Source organism: Mastacembelus armatus, chromosome 8, assembly GCF_900324485.2.
Source record: "Mastacembelus armatus chromosome 8, fMasArm1.2, whole genome shotgun sequence".
NCBI classification, from domain to species: domain Eukaryota; kingdom Metazoa; phylum Chordata; class Actinopteri; order Synbranchiformes; family Mastacembelidae; genus Mastacembelus; species Mastacembelus armatus.
The window spans coordinates 11,212,301-11,229,601 of record NC_046640.1 but is presented as its reverse complement, the minus strand read 5'-3'; the positions used below and the strand labels follow the sequence as shown (position 1 = coordinate 11,229,601).

The window sequence follows — 17,301 nt, the reverse complement described above, 5'->3', positions numbered from 1 at the left end:
GTGATGTGGTAATCTGTTTGTGTAAATATTGATTTGCCTGTCAAACGTGTTCAATGATCATAAGAATGTAGATTGTTTAACAGTATCTGAGCAATAGGGTCAGTTTTAATCTGCATTTGAGATGGAAATTGATTTCCAAGACTGGCATCATCTACAAGAACCTAAAAATTAACTTATTAAACACAGCCGGTTTAAAGGGCAGTCTTGGCTGAACCTTATGCTCCACAGTAGTGTGAAGGACACATTACGATTCAACGAGATAAAAGAGTGAGTCAAGCGAAGCAGAAAAGGTTTCCTTTGATGTGAAACCTGAGTCAAAGTTTACTCAGCTCAATGTTTTGGTTAGTTTATCACTGCAATCTGTGTTTCCATATTTAATGTTTAAGTGATTCAAATCATCTGGAGTCAAATTAGTTTGCTAAGATTACAAACTCACTTGCATAGATGTGCTGGAGTATGTAGAGCTGTGGGAAGTTTTGATTAATTAAATGGTTTGTTTCTTAGTGTGTGAAGTGTGTGTTTAATTGTAGAGCCATCATAAACAAGATTTGTTCTTATTACACTAAGTCAAAACGCTGTTAAACCTATTATTTAGACATTTAGTTATGTTGCATATTCAACATGTTTCAGTCTTATGTTGTATGCTGCATGTATGCATTATTTAGTCATATTTATTTATTGGTTGATCTGCCATTAAAATATAATTTTCTTCATCCTTTAATGTACAGCTGAACTTGAATGCCTCAGATAAACACAGCTATGATGAGTAAAGATTGGATTCCAGAGCAAATGGTGCTGGGTGATAACAGCAGTTTCTGATGTATGATTTGCATGCTGTGATAGTATTAAACTGGATGAGGAGTGATAATGTAATTTATGGCTCTAAAAAAGAGATATTGAAGTACTCTTCTGATTATGGCAGGGGAAGTCTGGTTTTTATGGAACGAACTTCTATAACCTTGTATCGTTCCAGGAACTGACTGGGGAACAGCATCAGGAAATTGTTCGTGATTTGGAATATGTACCAATGTAGACAAGCACCAATAATAAAACACAATTAAAAAAGGGGAACTACAAAGATTTAAGACAAGCATTAAAACAATATGTGATAAATAATATATAGGCAATAATATGCCCCACTCCTGCATGGGATCATAGCTGAGATGTAATGCAGGAAAAACTGTTTCAGAGTCACTGTAAACATAAAAAAATGTTCATATGATGATATTTGTAACATATAAATATTGTCTTTCATTGTGTAAAAAACAAAAGTAAATATGGTTAAAATGAAACATGAAAATCTGCCCAGTTTTCTGTTTTTCTTTACTGTCATATAGGATTATATGTACATGACCTGTCATTACACTTCCTATTTTCGGTTTGAGACTGTTTCTCTCTCTTTGATCACAGGACTCTTGACATAAGATCAGTGGACTTCCCTGAGCGGAAACCCCATGCTGCATATGTTCAGCCCCACTACATCTTCAGCTACGGCATAGTACTGGTGCAGTCAGAAGCAGTGTGACTGCTAGGATTCACGAGTCCTCTGGAGAATGTGTGACAGCTGAGACAAAGCAGCTAAACAAATGGAGAGTTAGGGAAGCAGTTTCTGCATCACCGGGCTCTCTCTGCTTTGCTCTGCAGCACTTGCTCACTCTCTGTCTAGTGCATTTCTAGTCTATCTCTGTGATAGGAAATGAACACACACGCACTGGTTTGAGGAGATGAGGGGGTGTGGAGATGTACGGCTATTACCGTCAGCAGCTGCTGACTCAGCTGTCTGAGGGAGCAACTGTCACCCTTCAGTTCTGGCGGATAGCTGTGTGTGTTTTGAGGTATAAATGACATGAGTATGGGAAAATAAAGTCATTTATTTCTACAGCACAATGGGGGACTTTTGGGATTTACAATCAGTGGCAACATTCAACACAAATTTCTACACTTTCGATTTGGCAAAGTGAATTCACTGAACTCACAGTATGGCCACTGGAGAAACAAAACCAATGATCATATGTTTTCAGCGTTGTGACTGTGAATCCATGTCACACACTGAAAGGGGTCATACCTTACAGTATATACTTTTGTTTCATAAGAAGGGGTGAATTATCTGAGTGGTGAATTATTTGAATGCTCTGTGTGGATCCTTTGGATAGAAAAGGTAACACACATATGGAGCAAATCATAAAGATTGTTCCTCTGGTATCTGCTGCCCTTTTCTCTGTGTTTTGTTGGGTCTCTGGCAGAAATACGTGGCTCTTCTATACTGAAGGTCCCTCAGGCTCACATTGTCCTCTAATTAATTTTGACAGGTCTATCTTTGGTCCCTTCCCTCACTGATAAAAGGAAAATCATTAAAAAACATAAACTCATTTATGCATATTTCTATAAAAGTCATCAAAGTTTAATCTAATCAGTCTTATATTGGACATATTAAATGATGGGTAACTTTTCCCATTGTTCATTCCTGGGTGTGTTTGTGATTTAAGCACAGAAATTATTGAATTTATTAATTTGACCAGAAGGCGTCGCTATTCTCCAGCTTAAAGGCGACAGATTTGGGAGCGAAGGTTCGCGCTGAGATGGATATAAGATTTACTGTACAGTAGATTACACTTAGTATAAATAACATGAACAACTATATGCAACTTTTGAACACTGCAGATCAAATAAAAGTGAGGGTGGACTTTACGAGCTGTAGCATTGAAAACAATTTCAGTGCTATCAACAACAACAACAACAACAACAATGATGACGACGACGATGATGATGATGATGATGGTGATGGTGATGATGATGACGCTTTTACACTGTAGCCAGTTTAGGCTGTGACCTGTATCAAAACAAAATTGGAAAGTACTTCAAATTCCAAAAAGAAAAACAGAGAAAAACTATAATGAAAACGTTTCATTTTTATTTATTTATTTTTTAAGCAGGCATTTTAACATTGTTGTTGTTGTTGTTGTTGAAAGCCCAGCTCTCGGCTCCTTAGGGCCGTGATCAGCATCAGTCCAAATCAATCATCAGTAGGACAGAGATCAGTAGAAACTGTTACTCCTGACAGAGGGCAAGAACCGCCGGAAGTGGGCGGTGTGTCAGAGACAGACAGAGACACACATACAGAGAGAGAGAGAGAGGGAGAGAGACCCAGACACACAGGGAGAGAGAGAGAGAGAGAGCAGTGAAGTGTGAGGCGAACTGTTGGAAACTAGAGGACTGTCTGACAGACTGAGAGATTCCTGTTGTAGGTTGCTCGCGTCGGTGCAGCTTTTCCTCGCGTTTTATGAGAAAGGACAGCAGCTTCAGTCGCTCCACAGAGGTAGGTCTGACAATTTAATTGGTCCTTTTTAAGAAAAAAAAAAATTATCTATTTATCTACGTATTTTTTATCTGTTTTTCTCATCCTCGTCACGTCGCGCTGACTGAGCGCGTTGCGAAAGAATATTGTGACAGCGCTTTGTAAACAAGCAGCTCCGGCAGAAATGTATGTTTGTGTGCTGCTCCTCCTCCTCCTCCTCTTCTTCCTCCTCTTCTTCCTCTTCTTCTTCTCCTTCTTCTTCTTCTTCTTCTTCTTCCCCTTCCCCTCTCGTTTCTGAATCAACAGGCAGGTCTGTCTGAACAGAGGGAAACACTCTCTGTCACATTTTCTACTCTAAACCATCCGTCTAGAGTTTTCATCTCCTCTGTTGTCGAGTCGCTTCATATTGTCCTTGGAACAATATTTCCGTGTGAACGAGTTTTAAATGTGTGTCTGTGACATTGTCTCTGCTGCTACAAACAGTGTCAGACTTTATAATAGAAGTTTTTTCATGGGGGGGGGGCAACTCTCCCCCCTGGCCTCCAGTAACTCCAGTGTGACCTGTATGAGGCATTAAGCCTCAACCGATGTGAAATAGGGCAATAAAGATAGCCCACACACGCGCACACACACACACACACACACACACACACACACACACACACAATGGGCGTTTTTACAGGCTTTGGCTGTCATAAACGCTACACACAGCTCAGGAGTCTGGTAATTGTGTAATGGGCAGGCTTCAGAAGTCTGACAGGTGAAAGCCTGGCTGAGAGCTTTTGTTCAGCCAGTGTCTTTGTGATACTTTGACACCTGCTGTACTTTGCACTTCATGACATTTGCAGGTGACTTTAAATGCAAACGCACATAAGATTGGCACATAGGTCTCAAATATCCAACCGTCTCATGAAGTAGTTTCAGTCAGGCCAGCTGTTAACGCAACAACAAGCGGGCGCCAGTTTCACTGTTGGTAATGTAAGTGCATTTTTTTTTTTTCTATTCATACTTCTTCAGCTTCTCTGAACTTTTACTCAAGTCAAAGACGTGAATAGTTGTTTTTTTTCATTGCTTATCTCTACATGACAAATACAAGAAATAGTGATAACAGGATTCCCTTTATTTGAATGAGAATTTCTTAGAAAAAGCATGAATATTAGAAGAAGGTTGGAGTGATGCCATACACATAAAATCAAAAATAGCTTCCAAATACAAAAGGGTCACTCAGTATTGAGTATCACAAATTGAGTTGCTATCTCTATGGCAATATGGGTGATTTTCCAAACATCACACAAAAGATCAGTGTAATTTTGCTACTAGAGCTCTACACAGAGACACAGTAAGCAATTACGCCACATGAATGTTAGAATTATTTTTCACTTCAAGAATGTGGCTCAAGAAAAAGAGGAACGTTTTTAGTGTCATGTCACAAAAGTGGAATCAGAGGTTTAAAAGGTGTTGAATGTTAATAGAACAGGAATAATTCATCTTTTTGATCAGGTCTGTGCCATCGTGCGTTACTGTAAAACAGAGGATTTGCTGTTTCTCTGCATTTGCCTGTTGATATGTGGTATGAAAAGGCATGAAAGCTTGGCTTATAAAGGTCAGACTTTCAATGCAGGGCTCAAAAATCAAGACCCCTGCGTGTGTGTGCATGCTTACATAAAGAACTGAAATGTCACTGACGCTTTGATGTCTGTCTGTCATTTCTAAAAATATGTTTGCTGTGTGAGCTTACCTGCAGTGATTGCACCTTCCTGGTAAATTTGTCACTCACCAAATGCTTTGTTGTTCTGTTAAGACATTAAGTGTTTTCATGTGGATGAAAGATTCCTCCTGAACCGCTGCAGGTCTAGCTGGCATTGACTTTGCCCCCTGTTTGCACTTGGTAATTGAGAATTACATGTTGTGGTTTTAATGTTCTTCGCCCACTGGGATAATGTCCCCCCTTCAGGCTGCTGCTTGAAAAGTTTATGTGAGTTCTTCCATAGCTACTTCTTTCACCTCATATTGTTAGTTTGTGACATTTCCCTGTTTGGCTTTTAGTAAATAAGTCAAGCAAATTTCAACAATCATTTTGAAAAGTGATTCAGTGTTTTGTCATTTACAGTTGGTGTATTTCTTTGGAAATTTAATACCTGTGGGTTTTATCACTGGGAAGTTCCCTCAGGAATTTTGAGCTGGTCTTTGATTGACCGCTTCTGATTGTTCAGGATTTCAGGGTATAACTAAGGCACTTTTTTCTTGTCTGTTCTCTTTCATTTTCCTCTTTGCAGATAATTTCTGCATGTTTGCTCTTGCAATCAATATGAAATTTGTCAAACTGTAATCCACAGGAAATAATGGCCAGTGCCTTTTAACATTTAACCTTGTTGGCAAAGCACCATGTTACCCTGGATGCTCTCTCTGTCACTGCTGTGCATAGTGCATGGGAAGGCAGGGTTTTCCCAGTTTTCTGTGAAAAGGAGGGTGTTTTGGGTTGGCACGGGGACACGGCACGCCGGCCAGGCAGGAATTGGCCGGCACATTGTGTCCCTGACAGAAAGACCCAGATGCAGGACGAGTAGCAGCAGGGGAGACGAGGAACCAGTGTTTTATCTTATAAGTGCACTGTGCCGTGTGGTCACAGCATGACATGTTCTTAAACTTGACTGGAGCTTCTCACTTTTTCACTCTCTGCTGTCAGACAAATGTAGGATGCAGCAATCCTGGGAAAACTGACAGGAGAACGACTGAGTTCTGGAAGTAGGGGGTGGGGTAGTTGAGGACGGCACAGGAGACGTGTTCTCAGCATTGACATCATGAGTCAATGCTGGAAATGGGCCGATTAGAGCAGAGGTTTTGATCTGACTGAGCTATGAGTCAAAGGTGTCAGAATCACTTATGCACTAATGAGTGTGCTTAAGCATGGGGCTTCCTGTCGGTCTGAGCAGCAGATGGATGAAAGAGTCAAACGGAAGGTGACAAGGATCAAACTTGTGATCAAGTGCAAATTTTGGTGCAAATCGTCAGATACAAACTATGAAATAGGAGATAAGGTGATGTGAAAAAGAAAGGGAAACAGATTGAAAAGGAAGTGATCAGGAAGCGTGGTGACAGCACCCTAACCTCCTCCCCCCTTTCAGTTGGCTACCGCTAATCCACTGGTCATGTGACCATGAGATTTTAGCCTGGTTTAGGTCGGGAGCGCTCTGATCCATCTGTTGAGTAGTGTTGCTGATTGTTGGCATCTACAACGTGTACCCATGTCCCATGAGGACAGTGTAGAATATACTGTACATGGTCTGGAATAATAGTTTTCCGATGTTTACTCAATACCCCTCTGCAACACAGAGAAATGCTGTTGCACTTTGCTGGTGCAGCACCATCGCACCAAGCCTGGTCTATAACGCTCCAAATACAAACTTTCTTTTTGTCAAGAGGCCGCTTTACATTACATTAATCAGAATCATGCATGATTAGAAATGCCAGATAAGGTTGAGTGATCTGAACAATCTGCATATCACTACCATGTTTATTCACAATCTTCTTCACAAGCTCCCTTTCTTATTTGGATTATAGCAAATTACGTTGCTATAATCATCTTTAGCGTCTCTTATCCTGTGGCTTCGCCCAGGTTTCTGCACCTCAGTAGGGACACACATGCAGCGGTGGGTCGGTAGCAAAAAACTGGCGTGTGGGCAATTGGCAAGTTGCTTTTTTTGAAACCCCAGAGCAGCCGGGGAATCTGAGTGAGCAAACAGAAGCAGTTTTCCTCCTCTATGCAAAACTTGTGCCAGTGTGCTCTTTCAGCAAGACTCTTAACCCCAGAATTACTTCAAAAGTAGCTCAGTGACCAACAGCGTATAATGTTGTCTGTGCCTTAAAGCTCAGGAATATTATAATACGTAGTTAAAATGCAAAATCTCCCCAGGGTATCGTTGCACGTGGGTCTTAGTTCAATTATTTCATTAAATGAGAGTTTAATAAAAGGACGGATTACTGTTGAATTTTGGATTTGTCATTTGGTGAGTTATTGATCTGACATTTTTCACAGTGGTGTTGGAAAGTTACACTGCACAACCTCTTTTGTGTTTTATTAATGCCTCGGGCACTGAGTCATGCTTGGTCTCTCATGCATGAGTTATGTGAACGAATGGCTTAATCTAGGCCCTAAAGGAACCTGTATCATGTAAATCTGGAAAAGAGGCAGACATGCTTTGTTTATTAGGTATAGAACACGTGCTGGGGATATTGTTAGTGATATCAATCAAAAATGTGACTGTTGACACGTGATCATGCACAAATCCTATGTTATAATATAATATACAACAAAACTAAATATATATTTTGTTAGGATATTAAAATGTTAATTACAATCCCTGTATGTTTAATAATTTATTTTTAGCTAAAGCCCCAAAAGAATGAGTCAGATGCATTTAGTTAAAAATTACTGTAAATACTGTACACTACAGTTATTCTTTTGAATTCAAGTCAGACACCTTATGTCATAGTCTTCACTTTTTTGTTCTTTCAAAACGCTTTGTAATTTTTGAATCAGTGTGATGTTGGGAAATTCCTCTCCTGCCAAGCTTCTTGATACTTGGTGTCATGTTTTCATTTGGTATTCGGGTAAATAAACCTGCACCCACAGTACCATCTACAAATATCCTGCCTACACATTTTGCACTCATTCGACGTCATACCAGTACAATAACTTGTGTTTTACAATGCGCGATTGTGTAAATAGCAAATTGTGCGTGGCATCATCTTCAAGGACAATCATAACTCCTAACCACTGGTGCATTTGTGTTTGTGTCTCACAATCACGTTTCATCTATTTCTGTACCATGTGGAGCCATGTCACATTAGACAGAACTCAGGCTAAAACCGAAAAAAATTTAAAAAAACCTGTTCGCTATAGTTTTTTAAAATCTTATTCATGCCTATAGCATTCACTGGAAATAACAGTTGTGCAATCATTTGACAGTCTGAGTTATTTTGCAGAGATCGCAGCTGTATTGAATTGATTTTGTACTTTAGGGCCTGTCTATCTAACCTGTTTACCTCTAACCTCTAAGGTCATATACCTCACATGCCAACTTTGCACAGTTTTCTATTATTTAACCCTCACATTACTAAGCTTTTTTACCCTCAGGGTGCATTTGGTATTATCAGTATAGCTTATTAATCACTTGCGCCAATGTAGCACACATTATGTGAAAATGTGTGTAAATGGAGCCCCAATGGGTGCTAAAAAGCGCTTGGAGAAAATTCAACCACCAATGCAACTTCTTCCCAGTTTTGTTGCATACTGTACTATATATGTAGTGATCCTCTAGTTGTGGCTTTTCTTGAATCTCTGTTTACACAAAGTTAGCAGTTGATTTTTTTTTTTTTTTTTTTTTTTTTTTCACACTCACCACCCACACTATTCTGTGGGTCATGACCTTATATACCCTGACCTGCCAGGGCGCTTCTGAAGGATGTGAAAATGATATTTATCACCCATCCCATTCATTTGATGATATGTTGCAGTTAGAGAGGGACATCGACACTGACACTATGGAAATAACCAAATTTGAAACATCTAATAGGCCCATGCGGCAATTATTACAGCAATTGGGTTAAAATTAAAAAAAAATGATCTACCAAAGCAGCAAACTCTCAGGCACAGTAACAGGAAAAAACAACGTTCACGTTTCCTTAAATTCTTTGTAATCAATTCTAAATTGCTATAATTTGACAGGATCTGACTGATAAATGCCAGCGTTTGAAGAGTGCTATATGTTTAGTAAGGGAGGCACATTATGTAGGCTGCAGCTCTCTAAGCGATAAATGTTAGCAGTGCTTTGCAAACTTGCCATTAATATGTGCTCTAGATTTGAAAAGGCAACTTTAGGTCAATCAATTTTATTGGTTTAGTGCTTTGCGTAGTTTTCAGTCCTTACTGTGGTTGTAATGACATCAGCTCCATGCTTAGTATTTCAAATCATCAGAATGGAGTGAAAGTATAAATGGCAGGAAAGTGTAGCCTTACCCTAACCCTCCTCAGCTTCATTTGGGCATGTTCACACCACAGCACTTGTCCCTCACTTTAATGAGGGAGCCGGTCATGATGCACAATGTAACCTGAGGCTAAGGTAATTGCATCTGCCTCCAAAGGTGTAAAAGAAGCAGACAGACAAGAAACCCAGGATAAAAAAGTCTTCTGAACATGCTGTAAATCAATTATAAAACTTAGAGCCACTCAAAATGCAAACAAGAAAAATGGTCAGCTCCATTTTTGTGGTTTGCCTTTTTGTTATTGCTGGTATGCATGGTGCACAGATGCAGAGGGTTTACCAGATATTAATGAATTGAAACTTTGCTTGGGTTGACCCACCATGAACTGGTTGATTATTATTTCTGAGCGATCTAGATAACAAAAAATTCACAGCACGTAGGCAGGCAAATGTTTTTTTTTTTTCACCATCCATTTGACAGCCCATCTTTCTTCCTTAGCTCTTCAGGTTAGATGTGCATGGAGAAAGTCCATTTTAAAGCTGCCACTTTACACTTTGAGGTGAGAAAAGTAGCCTGATCCTGCCCTCCTCATCTTCAGTCGGTCATTTTCACACCTCAGCACTTGTCACTTTAATGAGGTGTCCATCCTGATACGCAAGGTAACCTGAGGCAGGTAATTGCATCTGTTGCCGCATGTACCATAGAAGCAGCAGAAAGAAACTCACAAAAATGCAGGTTCTCAATATGCCTGCAACATGAATTTTAATGACATTTTTTGCTATGCATATAAATGCTATGACTGCGATGACCAGTAATATCAGCTCATCATGGGCTAGTTCAGTTACAGCTACAACAGGAAATGTATCTAACACTTCAGGTATGGTTGCGGTAATTCACTAAGCTACTTTTCAGAGTTATTGTCGACAACAGACAGGCAGGTGCCATCAACAAAACAGGGCCAGGAAAACAAAAAAGTGGCAGACAACAGGAATGGCTTCAGGGCTCCAGCAGCATACAGGTGGATAACATAAACAAATCAGCAAATAAGGAGCAGGTGTGCTGGCAGGTGACACTTCACAAAGGCAGTTGGGGGATCAGAGGAGGAAAACTCACAGATGATGCGTAATGTGCAGGTGTGGGATGACTAAATAGATAGATAGCTTCATTCATCCCAGGGTGGGGGAATTCTACTGTTACAGCTGCATAGTACATCCAGAATAGAAAGAAAACATTGATAAACTTTAACTAAATTAGAACTACATAAAATAAACATTAACTAAACTAAACTTTAGTTAAATAAAAACTGTACAATAAAACTGTACAAACTGCAATATGAACAAATAGGAACAATAGAAGTATATAATTATTGAAAATAATAATATGCACAGTTCACTGTACATAGATAGATAGATAGATAGATAGATAGATAGATAGATACTTTATTCATCCCCCATTAGGGAAATTCAGTGCAATATGAGTAGTTATGCAAAGTAACCAGACAATGGAACAGAATACCTATGAAGCTGAGATACTAAAATGACTCCCAATTGATTTTCAAGGATAAAATAATCTAATAACCACATTGGGGTCTGCTCAGATTGACACTGGTTTCTTCAAACATACCCATTGCGTTTCTGTATTGCAGTTTCTTGGCACATGCACTGTGCTTGATATATGAGTGATCAAATTTAGTGACAGGCTGTTTACTAACACTAGTTCTGCTGCTGGTTTTGTGTGCCAGCACTGCAGCTAAAAGCAGGTTTGCTGTAGACTGTGCATAGAGACACTTGTGTTTTAATTGAGCAGGATGAGCGGTAGCTGCTGCTGCTGCTGCTGCTGCTTCTGCTATGTTCAAGCCTATTACAGGCTTACAGCAGATGACAGAGATTGGAAAACCAGATAGCTGACAGACAAATAAATATGTGTGTTTGTAAAGAGACAGTGGGTGAAGACAGATTGAGATTCTAAAAGCAGAAAAACAGTCGGTAAATAAAATAATGTCACCAAAATGTGTTCACGCTCACACCATGCAAGTAATAATAGCACATAGGAGGCACAACACGAACAATTTAGCTCACTTGATTGTGCTGCCATTACTCATGATCCTGGGTAGAATAAATGTGAATGTGACAGGTATGCATGTGGGTTTAGATTTAGGTCATGGTTGTCTTATGTCATTGGAAAGACCTAACATCTGTGTGAGATTAAAGGAGCATTTGATTAAAAAAATGATTATGATGACAGACCAGGATTCTTTGGTTATTAATGCCTGTGTCTCATTGATATGTGGTGGTACATTGGATTAACGTATGCTGGATTAGAGAAGAAATAAAACTGAATGATCAAACACATATACTGTCTTTGGCAAACAAGTGCCATATTTCTCTTTGTGTTGAGATGTGTGTGACTTCTGATGCCCTTTTCTGCACATGTACACCTCATTATCTTTTATAAAATCAACACCATATGGAAGTAAATGCTCTATGTCTATCTCCGCTTGTATAGGCATTGGCACAGTATAATGCAAAGTCAGTGTGTGGATTTGTGGAGCTGTTATCCTATATTGATCTTGCGAGTTCATCTGTGCCCAGGGCAGCGTCTGCCTAACAAGGTTCTCAGATGAGCTCTGCACGACATCTTCAGCAAACCTACAACTCCCACACCAACACATCATCTTTATTTGGTTGAAATAAAAATGAATTAAGAACCAGCAAAATGATATTTATAAAAATCACCTACTGTACATTGTTAGTTTAACAAAGATACAGTTTCACTTCCCCTTTTTTTTTATCTGTTTTTGTGTACACAGATTGTATGTCTTGTGTGCATGTGCTTGCTTAGTGTGTAGGATCAGTCTCTCTGACAAAGCATATTGTTGTTGCTACTATGCTGTGTAGCATCTCCCGTTATCATCCAACCACATTGAACACGCTTTCTATTTTAACATCCTTACTTCCTTATTTTGCTGAATGGAACTCATAAATGGCCTCCAACTGTACGGCATTTTGGACCATAAGAGGGAAATGAATAATGGTGCATTTGCAATGTAATGTACCCCTTTTTAAACCCAGTCCTATCTTCTGGCAACAGATAATCGAATTTCTTTATTGTTCCATTTTTTTAATGTTTTGGATGACATTGTTTTTATTCATGGTTCCTCTGTAAAGTGTGAAAAAGCATAGTAATGTGAAAAAGCATAGTAATATAGAAAAAATAAATTATTGTGCTCAAATCCTGTTCAGTACAAATCAATTCACTTGGCTTTATATTGGATTAGTTTATGTGTAATAAGGCACTGAAGAAGCAGACAATTTTAAGAGCATTTTCGTTATGCTTTGTCGGACCTCAAACCATAATAACAATGCATAGATTGCCCATGATACCCACAAATCTAATCTCATTCAGGGAAAGCATGGGAATGAGGGTGAGGGGGAGGCTGTGGCTCTCTGTGTCTCTGTCTCTGTCCTGTGTCTCAGTGTCCACGTTCAGCTTATGCAGATTATCCTTGTGCCAGTGCCATAATCACTCAGAGGCTGCCATGCATACGGCACCATAAGGTCAAAGCCTTTGTTTTCCTTGTTTAATGTGGCAGAAATGGGAGCTCTGTAGCACTGTCAGAAATTCAGCGTGTGTGTCGAGTACATTAATATAACATGGTTCCACTCAGAGCTGACACTGCACATGCTGGTTGTGCAGCATATCTGTTGCTATAAGCAAGGTCTGCAATGGTTTGCTGCCACTTATGTGCTCGCTTTCTCTTCTTGAGCTTCATCCCAGCTCAGACATAAGCTAGTCTGATGCATTAGCATGGCTTAGTTCAACTTGATACAGGTTGATGTCAAACTTTAAGTGAACGTGAAGAGAATTATATAAGTTTTGAGTGGCTTGTGGAAGAAAAAGTTTTTTTTTTGTTTGTTTTTTTTTTGAAAGCATCGGTAAACTAAGTTTATTAAGGCAATTAAGTTGCTGCCCAGTTCTCTCTGTATTACCTAAGCCGTAAATGAAAATTCAATCACGTGGTAATAAGTAGCCGCGTGGAATGTGCTGTTTTGATCAAAGAGGACGTTGCTGCATGAGTGACATGCATGGGAGCCAATCAGTAAGCTAAAATAGGAATTTAGACCAAGGAACGAACAATAGGCAGGTTCTTCAGGCTTTGTTTGCTCTGCAGAATCATTTCTCACTCTGAAGTAACTTGTTAATCATTCTGGTTCTGATATATCTTGTAGTTGCTTTTTGTTTTTAACATTTAAAGCTAAAATAGGGATTTTCTGAAATGCCTGCCAATGAAATGTAGGTCATGGGTGGTGTCATTTCTGTTAATTCCTGAAATCAGCTCTGTTTGCTGTGTTGCTGTTGTCGCTGTAGGGCAAAGATCTCTGTGGGGTGAAGGTGGAGTTGACCTTTACTGATAGCACTGAGCTTGCCATGAAGGGGGGAGATGTGGTAAGGGGAGCAACAGCGCTGGGGGATGGGCCCAGAGCTCTGGTGACCAGGGTAGATACTGTGTGTGAGAAAGTGCAGTTATCTGACCTCTGACACATGACAAGCTGGGAAGATGAAAAGGTAGATCACTCAAAAGCAGCCTGCATTAATGTTTACAGAGGAACTGATATAGGAAAGAACAAAAGAGAGAAAGAGTAAAGTATCAAAGTGAAAGTGAAAGACTAAAAAACTAAAATTAGGCTGTCAGTAAACACTTAATTAATTCTTTGCATTTTGTGACAGTGCAACTCAAGTGCTTCTTCTTTCAGGTGCTGCTTGGCACTGATGTTGTTAGACCAGTTTGGAGGTGTTGAAACAATACATAACCCATATTTGCCTTACCACGCTCCTTCCCCTTGTCTCTCTCTCTCACACACACACACACCCTCACACACACACAAACACATGGTTGGTACCTACATGCACACACACACACTTCTTGATTTAATACCATGATGCACCTCTCAGAGCTTGCATAGAGGACACAAAGATTGAGTCTGTGTGACTGAACGAGGAAGTGGACAAGAGCGGTTCAGATAAGGGTTAATTGAGTTAGGATGTTCTAATATAGATGAATTACTGTATTTGTAAGTTTCTCAGGTTAACTTTGTAATCAATTAATGTAATCACGTGTAAATGCCCAGTGATTGCCTCTGTTAATCTGATTTAGGAGCACACTTGTTCTTTCGACCTGATGAAAAGCATTGATTTGACTGCCTGAATCCAATCATTCTCCTTGTGGATGTGAGCTCATGCAGCGCGTTGTCAGCTCCTCCCAACCCCTCACACAGCAGGACGGCTAAGTCCACACCAGCCAGGGGTATGCACTAAGATCCTCTTACCATACATCTGCAGGGCACTGGCTGTTGGTTACTCACAGTTATTCAGGCTGGGCTCTCAGACAGTTTGATAGAAATGTTATTTAGCAGAGCAGAAAGAATAAAAATGCCCTGCAAGACAAAGTATGTAAGTGAGATTAGAGGGAAGAGACGCACAGTTAGTTGAGCTCTTGACAAGCAACATGTCAGTGGAGATACGCTAATGTTGTATTTCGTCAGCTGGCGGATCAATAATGGTCTGTTTTTCATTCTCACAGACAGCACTGACAGAGAACATAGCTTACGTTTGCAGTTGTATGTTTGAGCACTGTGACGTTTTTTTTTTTTTTACTGTCTCCAGTGGAGGGGTAGGAAGGTCTTGCTTTGATATCTGCTCTTGGCTCTTTCTTTAGCCTATGCTGACTCATTTGAAGCCTGGTGACCTAAGCTTAGCAGCCAGGCCTGCTTGTGTGAAGTTACTATTGAAACCAATTTCAGGAAAGAAGCTGCCCTTATAGCACATGTTGCAATAGTTAGGGTTGTAAACAGGTAAATATAGAAGCTTGCAGAGGTGTCAGCATTATGAAAAAGCCTTTAAAAGAAAGCAAAAAATAATAATGTTCTCACTGAAGGATAGCATATTCAGACACCCTTAATGGAAGGAAGACACAAATCAGTAACTTAAACGTAGGAGTGAACATGTGAACACTACCAGGTAAACAAGTGATCTGGGGAAACAGAGAAGCAAAGGAGTGCTCCTTGGAGAGACGGAGAGGAAGTGAAGGAGTCTCACAGTAATGGACTGATAATGAAGGCTTGTGATATAGTGATTACAAAAAAAGCAACTATTTTGTTTTATAGTAATAAAACAAAATAGTTGCACATTATTCACCCCAATTAACAATAGAACCAGATGTCCAAGTTATGAGGCGAGGCTTACCTCACCTTAAAATTAGGATAGTGGAAAATTTAAAAATAAAGTAGCAACATTCAGAGCGGTATTGGCACAGTGTTGCTTTAATCCCATAAGAGCAGCTTGTGTTGCATAGTAGATTGTGTCTGTGAGTTGTCGTTACTTTGTCCAGTTTCCAAATCAGAAGTGTACATCTAATGCATACTAGTGTAGACAGGATGTAACTATTTTTACTAAAATTTCCCACTCATGAATGTTCATGGCTGCCTGCCTATATTCAAGCCTGGCCCAGTAATAATAAAAGGCAATTTTCTATTATTTGAGATTTACCTCAGAGTTTCATTTCCTGCTGTATTTTATGAATACATGAAAATCCGTCCTCAGCATTATGTAAATCTGGTGAGGGAGGGCAGTGAGATGGGGCATGGTGGAACCTCCTCATTTGCCTTCACCCAGAAATATGTAAAGAGCACCTTCATCACAATTGTCCCTTGACTGCCCCCAGAGACCCCCCTCCCCAACATTCCCTCCTACAGATCCTGTCTGGGACATCCCCAGCCCCCTGGTCCTACGAAGAGACATGCAGGCCCCCTATGATGTTTATTCACTTGTCAGATGGTATTTAGCATGCTGTTTGAGGAGACAACAAGGCTGGTGTTAGAGCAAGGGGCTCATCTTACAGGGTTATGCAGGGAGGTCTGATAGGTAGGAGCAAGTTGTGGAAGAGGTTTTCAAAAAAAAAAACAAACAAACTTTGTACCCAAGAAAAGACCTTAAATATGTTACATGTTCCTTTAAGGCATATTTGCAATAAGTATTTACAGAATTTGTGGGTAAACATGCACATTCATTGTCCAGGCCATAATTTATAATTTTCAGAATTAAATTTCAATACTAATAGTATAGTATTCTGTAGAGGTTTTATTGGATTTTTTTTTTTTACCAGAACACTGTTGTTTAACCATAGGAGTAAACAACATGTACAGTTTTGTCAGGTTATATTAATTATCATGCTGACATAGGTGGACATGTTTCTGTAAACAGGCTGATAGATGAACAGCAGTCGTGAGGCTGTTTGAAAGTTTGTTCCCTGGTTGTCATCTGACCAAAGAATAATTGCAGGATCTGCCATGAAAAACATGCTTTTCGGTGATAATGTGGTTTACAAGAAATGGACACTTGTCATGCAAGGTTTAACCAGTGTGGATAAAGGTTACGGCGGTTATAAAGGAATGTGATGTTTATGCATAAATCAATTCTGCAGTGTCAAAGCCACATGACAGACCTCCATATTTGTTCTAAGTTAATACCAAGATCATTTTTTATTGCACCAACTTTATCCAACTTATCCAACTTAGTTTTAAAGTCTTTTATATTATTAGATATATACTCAGATTGATTCTTTAATCCAAAGTTAACAAGAGTTTGGAAATGAACAGCTGAAATTAAAATAAAGAAAAGGTAGTGAAAAACAAAATTAACAAACAACTTAAATCTGTGATGTAAATTAGTTTATTACTAATTTACATTTAGTTTTCTGAGCTTTCTTTGAATAGTGAATATGTACATTACACTGTGCATTGTAGACATTACTATAGCATGCAGCTTTGCTAATACTTAAATTAAATTATAGTCTTCTCAGAGTCCTATTATTGTATGAAATATTAGACCTGGAACGTTTACTTAGATGGTATCCAAGGGGTTTTTTTTCTCTGGAAATGATTCACACAAAGCCAGTACAATGTGTCACTATGAATCACAGAATATCAGACATTTTATGACAAATGAACAAAAGTATTCCATTT

At 39.4% G+C, this 17,301-nt stretch overlaps 1 protein-coding gene across 2 annotated transcripts in view; it reads left to right on the top strand.

Moving 5' to 3' along the window:
• Positions 1-3,154: 3,154 nt before the first annotated feature.
• Positions 3,155-17,301, top strand: part of stat5a (signal transducer and activator of transcription 5a) — a 46,495-nt gene continuing 32,348 nt past the window's right edge. For both annotated transcript variants that reach the window (XM_026324315.1, XM_026324316.1), the window contains exon 1: positions 3,155-3,316. The gene's annotated coding sequence lies outside the window, so the exon portion shown is untranslated. The remainder of the gene's footprint in view (positions 3,317-17,301) is intronic.